This window comes from Mustela nigripes, chromosome 4, assembly GCF_022355385.1.
Source record: "Mustela nigripes isolate SB6536 chromosome 4, MUSNIG.SB6536, whole genome shotgun sequence".
NCBI lineage: Eukaryota > Metazoa > Chordata > Mammalia > Carnivora > Mustelidae > Mustela > Mustela nigripes.
The window spans coordinates 96,313,042-96,330,434 of NC_081560.1; the positions used below are offsets into that span (position 1 = coordinate 96,313,042).

The 17,393-nt window shown below is 37.2% G+C and overlaps 1 protein-coding gene and 1 pseudogene across 1 annotated transcript in view; both read left to right on the forward strand.

The window, feature by feature from the left end:
* The window catches only part of SPMIP7 (sperm microtubule inner protein 7), a 65,930-nt gene that overhangs the window by 16,574 nt on the left and 31,963 nt on the right, over window positions 1–17,393 (forward strand). The window lies entirely within an intron of this gene.
* On the forward strand, window positions 16,403–17,366 carry LOC132015384 (2-hydroxyacyl-CoA lyase 1-like; annotated as a pseudogene).

Consider the following 17,393-nt stretch of genomic DNA (forward strand, 5'->3'; position numbering starts at 1 on the left):
GGTGGGATTATGGACATTGGGGAGGGTATGTGCTTTGGTGAGTGCTGTGAAGTGTGTAAACCTGGTGATTCACAGACCTGTACCCCTGGGGATAAAAATATATGTTTATAAAAAAAAAAAAACAAACCTTAATTAAAAACTGAAAAAAAAAAATAAAAATAAAATAAAATAAAATAAAATCTCTATTTACTCGAAATCCCAGATGTATAGGAGAGTAGGACAGAAGCAACATGCACAGATGCAATTACCATATCCACCATGTGCTCAATTCTGGGGTTTCCTGGAGGGTACCCTCACATTCCCTTCTCTACACTGGGAACTAAGGCCCCCCAGAAGCACCACATACCACAGCAATGACAGTCACTGTTCATCCCAGCACCAAGGAAAGTGGCAGCACAATTTTCAAGAGAGCCAAAGCATGGAAGACACATGAATGGACAGAAATAGGAAACTCCTGAAATTTTTCACATTGTTCATGGTAATTGCATGGTTTGGAATCTGGACTCGGCCGTCATCTTTTATCAGCTCTAGCAAAATGTGAAGAAATTCTAAGGAGTTGAAGCATTTATGATGTTGACTATGATGAAGGATCTTAATGTGAATGATGTTAAGGTTTTAGGACATAAAGGAAGATGTCCTTAATGTCTTGTAACCAAACCTAAGAAGTATCTAGCATCAGTAGGTTCCCATTGAACCAGATTCCAAGATCACTAAAGCTGAAGTCAAATAGCAAATTTAGCCCCTCCTTTATGAAACAGCACACACTAAACATGTAGAGAACAGAAAGAGACAAAAGACACAGCCGCAAGAGAAAAGCTATTATAAGGATTGACTTTGAGAAAACAGTGTCAATGATACATTTCTGAAAACAAACGTTTCATAAAGAAACTGAAGATACATAACATACAGAAGTGGCAGCCTATAAAGACTAATCAGGAAGTGGAAAAAATGGTGTACTGAAGAAAAATCCAGATGCCAATGAAAGATGATGCTATGATACCTATGATCTACCAAAATGATGATGACTAGTGATATGAACCTCCAGAAAAGGGGGAAGCATCCATTTCAGATATTGCTAGAGGAGACTTAGACATGGGTGCAGAAGAATTAATGGTCTCCCTGTTGAAGAACAGTAAGAACACACAGATTTCAGAATCTTTGTCCCTACAAGAGGAAGACCGATCTTACCCACACATTATCCAGCAACCGTATCAATGCATTATCCACAGGACACAGGTGATTGTGACAGATCTTGTGAATCACTGAGAAGGGCACAATACAAAATATTTTATTTTTTTAAGATTTTATTTATTTATTTGGCAGACAGAGATCACAAGTAGGCAGAGAGGTGAGCAGGGGGCGGGGGGAAGCAGGCTCCCTGCTGAGCAGAGAGCCTGTTGATTCGGGTCTCAATCCCAGGCCCCAGAGATCATGACCTGAGCTGAAGGCAGAGGCTTTTCCTGCTGAGCCCCCCAGGCACCCCAATAAAATATATTTTAAATGAATTATTGCCAATTCTGATTTAGTATACTTTCTACAAGTGAAAAATTAATGGGACTTTGCTTTTCTGCATCCCTTCTTTTTGACAGTAGATCCATTGGTTTTAGTTGATTCTTGGTTCTGTCTCTAACATAGCTCTTATTATGACTTACATTCACATGTAATTTTCAGAGAAGATACAGAAATTACACTGATGATGTAGCAGCAGTTGATTTGGCAAAGATTCAATACTTATTAGGATATAGCATTCAGAATGTTAGGTGGATTGTTGTCACCTCTACGCTAAACATAGATTTCTTTTTTTAATCTGAAAAGACATTGAATTATCTGTTCACGACTGTTACTGATCAGAGTCATTATAAACTGTGTGACAATTAACAAGAAAACAGGACATTGGTAGATTTAGTATAGACAAAACTAAATATAGTAGAATAACAAAGCACAATTAGCAAGTTGACCTAATAGATAAATATAAATACACCTTTTTGCAAGGACCATTAATAAAAATGGCCACATACTGTACCATAAAACAACCAGAAATTTTTCAAATATATATACATATTTAATTTTTGCCTTACGTATTTGTTTATTCTTTTAATTTCTGTGATTCACATACAGTGTTATATTAGTTTCAGATGTATAATAGATTCATCAGTTCTGTACATTTCACAAATATCTTAAATCATACAAATATGTTCTTTGACCACAAGACAATTATGACAGATCAGAACATCCTAGAAAATTATGTATTTGGAAATGTAAAAATATGTTCATGAGTGAGTAATGGGCCGAAGAAAAATCATGAAAGAAACTAGAAAATTACTTGAACTGAACTATAATAGTAATATTGTAGCAAAATCTGTGAGAATGAGTTATAATAATTCCTAGAGGAAATATGTAATCTGAAATGAGTATGTTATAACAGAAGGAAACCTAAAAATTTAAGAACTGAGCAAGCTAGAAAAACATGGCAAAATCAATTTTTTTTAAGCTGGAGGAAGAAAATAATAAAGATAAAGTAATAAGGAAATGGAAAACAAATGGTTTTAAAAATCACCAGAGCCAGAAGTTAGTTTATTGAAAAAAATTGATGAATTTCTGCCAATGCTGTTCAAAAGAACAAACAAATGTAGCAGTTAAGGAGCCAAATGTAATGGCAGCTCCATAAAACTGTGCTCCCCTACATGGCCTTAAAAGCAGAATAGGACAAGTATTAGCATACAAAAACTTTCAACATATTTAGAAGAGAAATACTAAACTTCAAATTACTGCAAGTTAAAAGAAGAGAAAGAAAACAAAAAACCCTAACAAGTCATACTTTGAGCCCTTAATTAATTAATTAATTAATTGGTAAATGAGGACAATCTTGGGGGAAAAAAAAAAAAGGCATGGTAGAGAGAAGTCACCCTAGGATTCATCTAACGACCACGGACGGAAGATAAAGCAGACTGTCAGTCTGAAAAGCACACCTGATTTGAAGTGGCAGTTTTTCAGCGGCACTGATGGTGTTAGAGAAGTTTGAAAGAAAGAGTCAGGGATGCCTGGTGGCTCTGTCGGTTAAGCGTCTGCCTTTGGCTCAAGTCGTTCAAGTCGTGATCCCAGAATCCTGGGGTGGAGTCCCTTATCAGGCTCCCTGCTTAGTGGGGAGCCTGCTTCTCCCTCTGCCTGCTGCTCCCCCTGCTGTGCCCTCTCTCTCTCTCTCTGACAAACAAAAGAGTCACCGTTTGGAGGTGGGGTGATAAAAATTAAAAAAAAAAATGAGGGAAAGAGGAAAAACCAATATTCTAAAAGCCAAAAAGAATGAGTTGAGTGGAAGTTGCACAACCCTCCTGGTCACAATTATCTGCCGCAGGAAAACAACTTATTAGAGAAAGTGCTGCACTTTGCTACACTGACAGAAGGGGGCAGCATTGAACTAAAAATAGCTCAAACCACACCAAATCCATCAAATGAATGGAAGAGAACTGGATAAATCTGTTCCAAGAAATGGTAACAAAACAGAAAACAAGAATCAAAATACGTTAATGAAAATAAGAATCAAAAGAAGAGACAAATACTTTAATAAGAATACAAAACACCAAATCAACTATAAAACAGAAGAAAACTGTACTATAATATTCCAAACTGAATTACATGTTTCAAACAATCATTTGAGGATATGAAAAGCTGCCTTCACACAGAAATTTAAGAAAATAAATCCAAATAAAATTGACAGTGAAAAAAGTGAAAGAAATGGAAATTTCATTCAGAAATTAAGAATTACACTGTGCCCAAGGGAAACAAGATTCAAATAAAAATTTAAGGAGGCACAGGGGTACCTGGATGCCTCAATTAAGCATCTGACTTCCGTTTCAGCTCGGGTCATGATCTTGGGGTTGTGAGATCGAGCCCCGCATCTGGCTCTGCACTCTGTTCCCCCTGCCCCCCACTTGCACACTTGCTCACCTTCTCTCTCTAATACAAATAAATCTTTTAAAAGTTTTAAACAAGGGGCATTGAGGAAAGGCAAGAAAACATCCAGCAGAAGAAAAGAAGATGGAGAATCAGTTAAAAATACCTGAGTGAAACTGGTTGAGATGGAAGAAAGGCAAAAAAGAAACTATATATATATATATACATTCCATATATATATGGAATCCCCCAAGGGAAAACAAAGAAAAGCAATGGTCAGGCTGGAATTAGTTGGTTCAACCAGGGTCTGTGAGCCTTGCACCATTGACATTTTCAGCTGGATTCAGCTGGATCAATTCTTTGCCATGGAAGACCGTTGTGTGCAATGTAAGGTCACAGGCAACATTCTGGATGCTAGTAACATCCTTCCTGGTGGATGAAAGTTCCTCTCCGAAGCTAGACAACAGACAGCAACATAAACCAAAAAAAGTACAAAATAAAGTTTTTTTAAAAAATAAAAAAAGACATTAAGGAAGCAAAGGACATGGAGTATCAGCTGTTCTACCCACTTTTCTGCCTTGACATATAGAAAATTGGACAAAATAAGAGAAATGATGGTTTCCAGACACTGGACAAAAGGTAGTGAAGGACTAGAATGTCTAAAGGAGGGAAAATAACCACGCGAACCCTGCGTTTCACCAACTTACTGCCCGGAGGCAGTTTCTGAGCCAGTCGTGGAAGGGAAGGCCATGCCTTCTTGAGTTGGGAAGACAGGGATTGGAGTTTGGAGCACCCAAGGCATCTGGAGTTTTAAGATTGGGGTTCCAGAAAGGAGGGAGTTGCGGAGCCAGTGCTCTGGAGAGCTGGGGAAGAGAGTGTGTACATCTGCGAACACTGATCTGTAGACTGACAAAAGGAAACTGCTGAAGTGGAGGAAGATGTTCTTTAGAGGACTGCACGAGCATGACCGTCCTCCGAGGCTTTAATGGGGCAGGTCCAGGTCCCCACTTGTAGAACACAGGATATCAGGCAAACTGTTTAGAAGGATATCATTATCGTAGTCAGGCTGAATTAGCCCTACTCTAATGGTTCCTATGGGCTTGCTTGAATAGGTTAAAAGAAGCCCCTCAAATACCCCCTGATTTTAATTACTTAACTTTGTGCTGGAAAAAAATCTAACACTATTTAAGAGTAAAACAAGTTTTAGGAAGCAATAACCCAAGATCCAAAATATTCCAAGGAAAATGACTTTTATGCCAAGAAGTAGGAAAATACCACCCAGAGTCAGGAGGAACAATAAATCATTATTACCATACCTGGAAGTGGTAGATACAAAGAAACAAGCAGACAAGGATGTGCAAACAGCTATTACAAATACGTTCTGTATGTTCGGATGGTAGAGGAAACCACAACCGTGGAGATGGGGAAAATGTGTGATGTAAACAAGACTCAAGAGGACGTTAAGACATGAAAGACACAGTAACCAAAATGGCATATAAATGGGCATAGTTTTAGGAGCAGACCAGATACTGTAGTATAAAAGACCTGTGAAGTTCAAAACGTAGCAAGAACCATCCAAAATGAAATAGAAAACAAATAAATAAAGTATCAGTTAGCTGCAGGATGATATCAAGCTGTTTAATATACCTGTAATTGAAAAAAATATATATATATATACCTGTAATTGGAGTCCCAGAAAAAAAGAAAGTGGGAAAAATGGGCAAACCATGGCCAGTGTTGTTCCTAAATGATTATAAATGTACAGACATAAGGAAATCAACAAGTGCCAAGCTGTATAAAGATAAAGGAAACTATGCACATAAATTATGGGAAACAATGATAAAAAGAACATCTTAAAACAGCTAGAGGAAAAAATATATTATATACAGAGGAATACATGTAAAAATGACACTGGGCTTGGGGTGCCTGGGTGGCTCAGTGGGTAAAGCCTCTGCCTTCCGCTCAGGTCATGATCTCAGGGTCCTGGGATCGAGTCCCGCATTGGGCTCTCTGCTCAGCAGGGAGCCTGCTTCCTCCTCTCTCTCTCTCTCTCTGTTTGCCTCTCTGCGTACTTGTGATCTCTCTCTGTCAAATAAATAAATTAATTTAAAAAAAAAAAGAATGACACTGGGCTCTTGTCAGAATCTGTGTGTGCTGGAAGAATATGGAGACATGTATTTTAAATATCAGAAAACATTAATTAAGAGTACATTAACTAGTGGGGCACGTGGGTGGCTCAGGCTGTTAAGCATCCTACTCTTCTTGGTTTTGAATCAGGTCATGATCAGGTCGTGAGATGGGGCCCACACGGGGCTCCAGGCTCAGCAAGAATCTTCCCGAGATGCTCCCGCTTCCACTCCCTCTTGCTCCGCCCCTCTCCTACTTGTGCTCTCTCTCTCAAATAAATAAATGAATCTTAAAAAAAAAAAAAGCATCACTAGTAAATTTCCAAAAGAAAGGCAGAGTAGACATTTTCAGGAAAATAAAGCTGAGGGACATATTGCCAACAGACCTGAAGGAGGTTCTTCAGACAAAAGAATATGGTGTACGTGGAAATTTGAGTTTATACAATGGGATGAAGTTGAGGTCAAGAGAAATGGTAACTATGTGGGTAAATAGAAAACACTGCCTTTCATTTTGAAATTCTTTAAAATATCATTGAATGTTTAAGCCAACAATAGTTGCAATGTATTTGGGGGGTACAGCACATGCAGAGCTGAATTGTGCAACAATAGCACAAGGGAGGTCAGGATGAAAATAGACATATGCTATTATAATTTTTTACACTATTCATGAAGTGGTATACTATTATACTTTAAACCCTAGAATTAAAGATACATACGTCTTACAGTGACAGTAATAACAGAAGCCAATCAATCAATCAATCAATCATAGGCAATAAGCTAATGGGGGAGACAAAATGAAATTTAAAAAAGAAAAAAAACCTCAAACAATACAAAAGAAAGTAACATAAAAAGGAAAAGAACAGAAGAAATAAACAATAAATAAAACTATATTTAAACCAAGTTATGTCAGATGTTATGTTGGATACAATTTAATATAAGGAAATTGAAAGTCAGCAGTTTTTATGCTAGAGAAAAAAATTCCATACCCAATTATATGCTGACTGCAAGAAAACAATGTAAAATAGAAAAAGAAGAGTAAGATGGGAAGCACTAAGTTGTTTTGTAGTTTCAGTGCAATCCAAATCAATAGCTTAGCTGTATTTATGTGGAATTTGACAGGTTCTTTATAAAATAGATACAGAGAAGCAAAGAATCAGAGACAACCAAGAGTACTATTAACAAAAGGGAAAAAAATCAATGGTCATTTAGACCAAAACTCTCAGCAAATGAGACTTAGAAGGGAACGTCTTCAATCTGATATAGGGCATCTATGAAAAACCTGAGGCTAAAGGAAATAATGAAAAAGACTGAATGTCTTTCCCTTAATATCAGGAAAAAGACAAACGTGCCTGCTATTACCACTGTCATTTTCCATTTAGTGGAGAGGATAGCTATTGCAGAAAGGCAAGAAAAAGAAATAGAAATCATAAATATTGGAAAGGAAGAAGTAATTCCAACTCATGTAGAGATGACATGATATTTATGGCTTTGTTTTTTTTTTAAAGATGTATTTACTTGAAAGAAAGAAAGAGCATGAGCAGGAGGGGCAGAGGGGGAGGGAGAGAGGATTCCAAGCAGACTCCGTGGTCGGTATGAAGCCTGATGCGGGGCTTGATGTCATCAAGAGTCAGATGCTTAATCAACTGTGCCACCTAGGTGCCCCTGACTGATCATATTTGTAAAAAGTCCTCAGAAATTTTCAAACCAAGTGTTAGAAATAATCAAATTTATCAGACGCAAAGGCTTATTGTTATTGTATAAAAATCAATTGTAATGTTACATATCAGAAGCAAACAACTGGAAAATGAAAGGTTAAAACATTCCATTAACAATAGTACCAAAAACCACACAAGATTTGATTTAAAACCATGCATTTTTTTAACTGAAAACTTTGGTACATTACTGAGTGAAATAAATTAGCAAAGACTTAAATAAAAGAAAAATAAACTAGGCTCCTGGGTCAGAAGACTTGTTGCTGGATTACTATTTCTCCAACTGGCCTGGAGATTCAGTGCAAACCCTATCTAAAATTAAAACAACTGGAAATTCCAAGTGTGACAAGGATACAGAGCATTGGGATGCAAAATGGTACAACGAGTTTGGAAACTCTTGAACACTGTTTAGACGGTGAACCTACACCTGTGCCGGCCGTAGACAGCCACCCCATGGCTAGCTGTTTACCCGAGACAAATTTAAATACATGTCCACGTGAAAACTTGGACATAAACATGTTGAAAGCAGCTCTATTCGTGACAGTCTAAAAATGGAAACCAACTAAATGTTTATGTGCATGTGAAAGAGTGAACCGATGGTGGCCGATCCGTACAATGGAATAGTAGTCAGCAGTTAGATCGACCGTAGTGATGAGCCTTGCGACAAGACAAACTTCCAGAATCATTATACTGCGTGAATACAGTCAGAAACAAAACATGATGTACCATGGATTCTATGTAGATGAAATTCTGAAAACGCAAACCAATAAGATGGACAAAAAATGGATCAGCTGTTGCCCTGGTCTGGGAGGAGAGGGAGACATGGATGGCAAAGGGGCATGAGGAACCTTTCAGCAAAATGTCAATGCTCTGAATCTGTTACAGTCGCTTCATGGTTGTACACGACTGCACAACCTCCTTGGACTGTATGTGGGAGTGGATGACATTCATTGCAAGTACACTACAACTCCGTACAATCTGTTTTCTTTTAAAGAGTGGTCTTATAAACCACTTTAAGCCAGTGAGGTTGACAATGTAGATAAAATGAACAAATGGTGTAAAAACACAACTTTCCAAAACTGACACAAGGAGAAAACCTCAGTGGACCTATGTCTGTGAAAATACTTTTGCGGATTATCATAACACTTTTTACAGAGGAAACACTAGGTGGAGGTAGTTTTACTAAGGAATAAAATCAAATGTTTAAGGGAGAAATCATATCATCATATCCAAATAATCCATTGAGGAAAATAGAGCTCTGTCACCAAAATGTAAACTATATTACAACAAAAAATTACAGTCTAATATGTCTACAAACAAACAAAACAATCCTTGGGAAATTTTACTAAGTTAAATTTGGCAATGTATTAAATAGATAATACATCATGATGAAATAGAGATCATCCCAGGATTGCAAAATTGGCTTACCATTCAGAAATCAATGCCTGTGATTTATTGTATTAACAGAATTTTAATATATCTATGTATATATATATATAAATCATCTCAGTCAATGATTGAAGGCCAAAATCAAAAAGAAATCATTTTTTCTAGTGTTTAGAAATTGAAAAATAAAATTATAAAAATACCACTATAGTAACATTTTTAAAAAGATTTTATTTATTTTTTTGACAGACAGAGATCACAGGCAGAGAGGCAGGCAGAGAGAGGGGGTAGAGAGGCTCCCTGTTGAGCAGAGAGCCCATGCAGGGCTCAGTCCCAGCTGGGATCATGACCTGAGCTGAAGGCAGAGGCTTTAACCCACTGAGCCACCCAGGAGCCCCTATAATAACATTTTTAAAAACTATAATGTTAGGGAAAAAGTTAATAAAAAATGTTCAAAGATCTGCACTGAAAATGATCTCAAGATGCTGAGACAAATAAAAGATCTAAATAAATTCAGACATAATGTTATTTTCATGGAGTGAAAAACTCAGTATTTTTTAAGATATCAATATTCAAATTAAGCTCCAAATAGTTGCAGTTCTTTCCCTACCATAATTCTGTGCCTTTTTAATGCAAAGTTGCTTTTGTCTCTGAAATTTACATTAATTTACATCTTGAAAAAAAGTAATGCCATAGGAAAGTGATTCTACCTGATTTGAAGACCCACAGCAATGCCGCACTAAGACAGTGTTGTTTTGGTGTAATAACAGAGAAATCAACTGAATAGAATTGAGAGTCCAGAAATAGACAGTTTTTACACAAAAGTAACAAGACGGTTCACTGGTTTACATGCAGTGTTTTCAACAAACAGTCTCTGAACAGCTGGACATGCATGTGGTAGGGAGCCCTGTACCCCTTTCTCATACCGTCACAGAAATTACTTTGTGCTGGCCATTGACCTGAACAGAAAAGCTAGCACGAAGAAAGTCCTACAACAAAATACAAGATAAAATATCTGCAGTTGGTGAGCAGAGTTTCTTACAGAGGACATCAAAATCACTATGTCTAGAAAAAAATTCATTCTGTCAACACTAAAGTCCTTTGTTCTTTGGACCACTGTGAAGGTAAAAGTGTGAGCCACAGACGGAAAGAAAGTGCCTGCAGCATCTGTCAAGATCTGTGGGGGTAAGAACTCACGCGACTTGATAGCAAAAATATTTTTTAATACCTCAAGACTGAAATAAATGTTTCACAAAAGAAGACATATAAATGCCCAACAGGCATATGAAAAGGTGTTCATTTTTAGTTGTGAAGGAAGTACAAATGTTAATCAAAATGGAATAGTACTGAGTACCGAAGAGAAAGACTAAAATTACGATGCTTGGAAACCATCAAGGAGCTAGTATGATGTAAAAAGAGAGGCAAAGAATTCTTTTTTTAATATGTGTATAATTTGAAATGTTTTTTCAAAGAAAAGAAAAAGATGCTTGACAACACCGTATGTTGGTGAGGACAGAAAGCAAATGGATTTCTCAAACCTTTGGCATACCTTATAAAGGGACACGCCTACACTGTGACCCGTTAATTCCATCTTTAAGTATTTACCCAATAAAATCAAAGTACATGTCCACGAAGAGACTTGTATAGGAACACTTGTATGTAGCAGCTCAATTAATATGTACACAAAAAATCAGTAGAAAAGAATATGGATTAACAGATCACGGAATGGAAAGTATTCAATAAAAAAGTGTAAACCAGAACATGAGAGAATCTCACCAATACTAAAAGCCAATATTAAGGGGCACCTGAGTAGCTCAGTCAGTTAAGCATCCAACTCTTGGTTTCAGCTCAGGTCATGATCTCAGGGTCATGAGATCAAGCCTGGCAATAGGATTTGCACCAAGTGGGCCGTTTACTGGAGATTTTCTCTGTCCTTCTCCCTCTATCCCTCCCCTCCCAATAAATAAAATAAATCTTTTTTTATAAAGGCAATACTAATAAGTCAAAAAAAAAAAAGCCAGTTTCGAAAAAATACATAATTCTGATTCCAATTACATGAAGCCAGGAGCAGGCAAAGCTAAGTGTTAGTAATAGAACATGGAGTCATGGCTGTCAATGGGGAGTGAAAATCAGCTGAGAGCAGAAATGAAGCATTTGGGGAGATGACAAAAATGTTCTGTATTTCGACTGATATACTGGCTATATATATATGAGTTTCTCATTTAAGTCAAAGTGATTGATTAAATTGTACAGTAAAAATCTATACCTTTTCCTGTATGTAAATGTCGGAATTCTAGAATTCAGGATTAGGAAGCTTCCTTTCAGAATTGTCAAAGAATAAGGTTGTTGTTTTTTTTTTCCCACAAATCCTCCCTATCACCTCAGATATATTGAGGTGCTACAGATGTATCAAAGTGCTACACATATTTTAAAACCAATACTTAGCTGAGCTGAAAAGCAAAAGAAGAGAGAAGATGTAGTTTCCAGAAAGGAAGAGAAAATTTAGTTCTAAAAATGGTTGTGCCACTGAAATTACATTTTTCATGGGGGAAGCTTTGGGTAACAGTGACCCCAATATGCTGTGATGGGGACACTATAGATGTTTAATTCTCTTTTACATAATCCATAGATTCTGGACTATCTTGTGGTTTTAGTGTATCATACTCTCCTAGATTCATTCTTCTGGACATCAGGTTAGAAGGATAGAAGCAAAATCAGAGAGGGACATCCTCCTCTTTCTAAGAACTTGTTCCAGAAAATGCACACGTCACTTTAAATGATGTTGGCTGAACTCAATATTGCACTAGCTGCAAAGGAATTGTGAAAGAATTATCTTTAAGCTAAGGTCATGGGTCCAAATAAAAATGGGCTTTTTTTTTTTTTTATTAACTGTAGAAATGGGGAATGAACTGGTTTTGGCTGAAACCAAAGAATATACAGGCTAGGATTTTAATACCTACATAAGAATGGGAGTCTCAGATCTCAGGATAGATATTTGGAATTGAGTTTTCTGTATAAATTCAGGTACCACAAAGGGCTATCTCAGCAATGAGCAAGAATTTGAACAAATCTTTACGCATGGGTGGGAAGTTGGCTATCTGACCCAGACAATAAATTGGAAAATACCATATATCATCCATGAAGAAAAAGAAACTTTGTTCTGTACCACGGGGATACCTGGATTACAATTTATTAGGACACATGTAGTGTGGGACTACCATATCCTAAAATTAAAAAAAAGAGAAGGAGGAGGGGGAAAGGGAGGAGGAGGAGGAGGAGGAGGAGAAGAAGAAGAAAAGCTTTGTACCCAGAAAAAATAAGCAATGCTCCACAGCAACATTTCCACGAAGTGGCATTGACATGTAGCATCCCACAGAAAAAAGCTATCTCTAGAAGAAACCACAGTCAAAATCATACTCTGCATGTGAAAAAAGTCTCTTGTGAGAAGGTGTCAGCAGACCAACATAAGGGGGGCATCTTACCCAAGGACCCTCAGATAATAGAGCCATCTGTATATGCATTAACTTTCATGAAACTGAATTTCTAAGGAAAGAACAAGACTTAAGGAAAAGAACAGGCAGATATGAAAAAGAAACAAAGCAAATTCTTTAAAATCAAGCATTTATCTTTAAAGAAATCATTAAATATTTTTGTTTCCTCTGTGGTGGAGTAAGCTCCTAAAAGACTAACCCTCCCACCAGTAACAACCCCAGACTCTGATGAAACACAAATCCACTGGGTCAAGACCTCCGGTGATTGAACAAAATCAGGTAAATTTCAGAGTTAAAACTTAGAGGATGAACTCAGGGTGATTTTCCCCTTGTGGCCTGGAGTTTGGCTACGTTCAGGCAACTGGAGTAGTTAAAATTTCAGTAGAAATCTCTGTCTTTCTGACCTAAAGAGATGAAAGAATGGAGCATACACCAAGAATTAAAGGAAAGAATCCAAGAAGGGAGACAGTCAGGGAGGGAGCCAGAGTTCCACATATGAACTTAGCCCACATGTTTGGCTGATGTCTGGGCTCTCCTTGCTCAAAACAGATTCTGATCAGTCCTATCAAAGGCTAACAAGGTACTGATCTAAGATCTCGCTATTATCCAAAACACACTCAGGAATAATGCGGAATCCAGGGCCTCCTCAACATTAAAGGTACAATGTCCAACATAAAATCCAAAATTACTCAACATACAAAAAACCATGGAAAATGGGATAAGCTCACATGGGAACATGCTAGAGGCTAGAATTATCACACAGAGATTTTAATACAGCTATTGTAACTGTGCTTAGTGCCATAATGGAGAATATACTTATAATCATAAGACAGGAACTTTCATCAAAGAAATAGAATGCAAAAACAGAGCCAAAGAGAAATTTTAAAACTAAAATTTCAAAATCTTAAAATAGAAATGATATGGGATTACTTAGCATAAAGGATATGACAAGGAAAGTATGAAGGATTTAAAAGTAGAACTTGGAGAGGGTGGAAAAAAAGGAACTATAAATAAATGAACAGAGTCCCAGGGACCCATGGAACAGGATGAAAAAGTTAAATACACTAATTGTAGTCCAAGAATAAAAGGGGAAGTAAAATGTAACAGAAAATAATATTTGAAGAAACAGTTACTGAAACGTCTCCAAATTTGATGCAAGATATACATTTACAGCTTTCAAGAGGCTTATTGAATTCCAAACAGTATAAACATTTTTCAAAAAGCCCAAGCATCAGATATTCAGGTTCAAAAGATACTAAGAAAATTTTGAAAGTAGCAAGAGAAAAGTAAGTTGAAACCTCACAGTCCTCTCATCAGACAAGAAGACAGTGGAGCAATGGAGCAAAATATTTACGGTCTGATAAAAAAAAATGCGCCACACCAGAATACTATACCTAGAAACTCGAACTTTCAAAGACGAAGCCTGGGTTGGCCTTCTACTGAAGAAGAAATTGGCATAAATTTAGTGACTTAGACAGTACAAATTTATCATCTTAGACTTCTGGAGGTCAGAGTCAGAAATGGGTCTCGCCGAGCTGAAATCAAGGTGCTGGCAAGGTTGCATATCTTCTAGAGTCTGTCGCGTGGAATCCGTGTCCTTGGAGTCTTCAGCCTCTAGCTCCTGGGCTTTGTCTTCATCCTCAGAGCCAGCGATGGTAGGTTGAGCTCTTCCCTCATCAGACGGAATCACTCTGACCTACTCTTCTGCTTTGACCTTCTACTTTTAGGGACCCTAGGATTACATTGTGCCCATGTGAGTGTCTAGGATGGTTTTCTTATTTTAAAGTCACTTGATTAACACTTTAAATCCATTGGCAACCTGAATTACCCTTTTCCGTATAAGCTAACAAATGCAATTTCCAGGGACTAGGACGTGGATATAACTGGGGGCCTGATTATATTGAACATATTAAAAAGCTATGTAAAGAAATTTGCAAGACAAGAAAAAACAAAGGCAGTAGATAGCCAGTGGAAATTCACTACAAGAAATCTTGGGTCTTTAAGATCATTTTTTCCTTTTAACTTCTTTAAAGTACATATAACTGTTTAAAACAAACATCTAACATTGTTCTCTGAAGCATATTAGGAATGTAAATATAGCTCATGTGACAGCTGTAAAATAAGGAATGACAGAGATGGGTGGTTGTAGTGTCTGCACATTTTATGTGAAGTGGTACAATGTTAACTCCAAGTCAACTGTGGAAAGTTAAAGACATTAATGAAACCTCTGAAACAAGACTGAAATGTGCCATAACTAGTTATTGTTAAGGAGACTATTTATGACATAACTGGTATTCTAAAAAAACCCCACTCATTTAAATAATCTAAAGAAGGCAGAAAAGAGGAGCAGAAACATAAGGACATAAAGACAGACAACTACAATAAAATTCTATATATAATTCCTAATATATCAATTGTTACATTAAATCTTAATATACTAAACATTTGAATGGAAAGGCAGAGGTTATCAGAATGGATAAAAAAGCAAGACGTAACTATATGTGGATTTACAAGAGTTACACATTGAAGATGCAAATAGGCTGAAAGTAAATGAACACAAAACGTATCAAGTGTATATGATATATTCACCATAGTGTTATGTTGGAGCATAAAACAAGTCTTCATATATTTAAATGTATTGAAATAATTCTACTTTTGTTCTTAACCTGTCACAGAGTTAAGTTAAAAATAAGTAACCATGAGATGCTTAAGAAAATATCAAATACTTTCACATTAAAAATCATACTTCTAAATAATCTGTATGTTAAAAAAGAAATCATAAAAAAATTAGAAAATGTTTTAAACCGAACAATGATAAAATTATTACCTATTAAATTTTGTATAATGCAGCTAAAATTCTGCTAAAAAGAAAAAAAATTAGCCTTTTATGCTTATTTTAGGAAACCAGTAAGTTCTGAAAATTAAAGATTAATGATTAAGAAACTACCAGAATGGTTAAAGAAAAAGGACTAAAAAGATAAGAGTAAAAAATCAATGAAAAAAAGGAAAGATACAGGAGAGAAAACTTAGAGCCAAAAGTTATTTCTTTAAAAGGATCAATGAAAGTGATAGATATTTTATTAGTATAATCAAGAAAGAGAGAGATAACACATATTACCAACAGAGAAAATTAAAGAGTTTATTCCTGCTGATCCTAAAAGCAAAAAAGAAAATACTATAAACTATAGTATGCCAGTTCATTTAGCATCTTAAATTACATGAACAAATTCCTTAAAAAGTATGACATCCTAAAATTGATACTAATGAAATAGGATACATGAATGCTCTCTATTTATTAAAGAAATTTAATTTTTCTGATCAAAAGTCTTCCCACACTGAAAATTGTATGATCAGTTGATTTCACTGCTGAATTTTGTCAAACATTTTTGGAAGAAATCACATCAATCTAATATAAGTTATTTCAGAAAATAGAAGAAGGAACACTTTCTGAGTAGTTTTAGAAGTCCAACTTAACCTAATATTCCTGAACCAGACACAGAACTTTTTAAAAAAAGAGGAAATTACGTTCTTCACATACAGAAACACAAAAATTATTGCAAAGTGTTAGTAAACCAAAACCAGTCATTTATAAGAAGGGCAATGTGTTATGATCAAGTGAGGTTTATCCCAGGAGTGAAAATATGTCTTTACCTTTCAAACATCCTTCAGTACAATTCATCCCACTGGTGACCATCAGCGTGTTCACTATGGTTAAGAGTGTCTTGGTTTGTCTCTCTCTCTTTCTCCGCCCTCCCCGCCTTCAATTTTCTTGAATTCCACCTATGAATGAGATCATATGACTGATACCTGTGCAGAATTGGGGAATAATGTAAGGCCTGCTGTGACTTTGCTAGGAGACCTAAATGAGGTCCTTGAGCAGCCTGTTGGAGAATCTGATGAAACACCATGGCAGTGTCCTCCAGAGAACAAGTGGTAGAAAACTTGGAGCGGACGGGTGTAGAGCAAGGTAGCTGCATCAGAGGAATCATGGCAGTTCAAGATGGAAGGAACTTGCCTCTCTTCTCTGGTGTGCGAGTATGGAAGAGCGCCTCCTCCAGCTTGGGGATCATCACTAGTGGGCTGGAAGAGCACAGGAATCAGCTTCCCCCAAATCCCTGCCTAGGAATTATTACATGGCTTTAGACCATGTTCAAGAACAACTCCCTGGAGACTGTATTGTGGTAAGAGAAGGAGCAGATCCTATGGCTGTGGGATGGACACACTGTGCTTCAGAACCAACTTCCTCATCACAGGCTTGAGGCTGGTGCTTTTGGAACAATGGAAGTTGGGTTGGGATTTGCCAGTACAAGCTCTACTGTGGCTGAAGACAGAAACCCAGGGCAGTGGGTCATCTGGGTGGAAGGAGATGGTGACTTTGGGTTTTCTAGCATGGAGGTGGGAACTGTCTGATGGTACAACTTGCCAGTTGTACTTTTGGTGAGGATCAATGAGGGAATTCACCAAGGTTTCAATGCAGACACTTGGAACAGGATGTTGAAATTTGGAGATGCTAATGCAGTGCCCCACAGCTGCCTGCCCCGCTTCCTGCCATTCTGTCTCCTGCGAAACCCACAGCAGGAGCAGGTTACAACTGCAGTTGGAGGCAAAAGTATCTTGTACAAAACCAGAAAAATCCCCAAATCACCGAGGCAGAGCTTGGCAGACACACAACTAAGCCCTCTCTTACCAGTATTATGATTGAACCAGGAGCCACGTGGAAGGGTCAGGACTTTCCCTGGCTGACCTACTCTGATACGTAAAGATGCCAGGGAGTGGTCTGGAGGAGT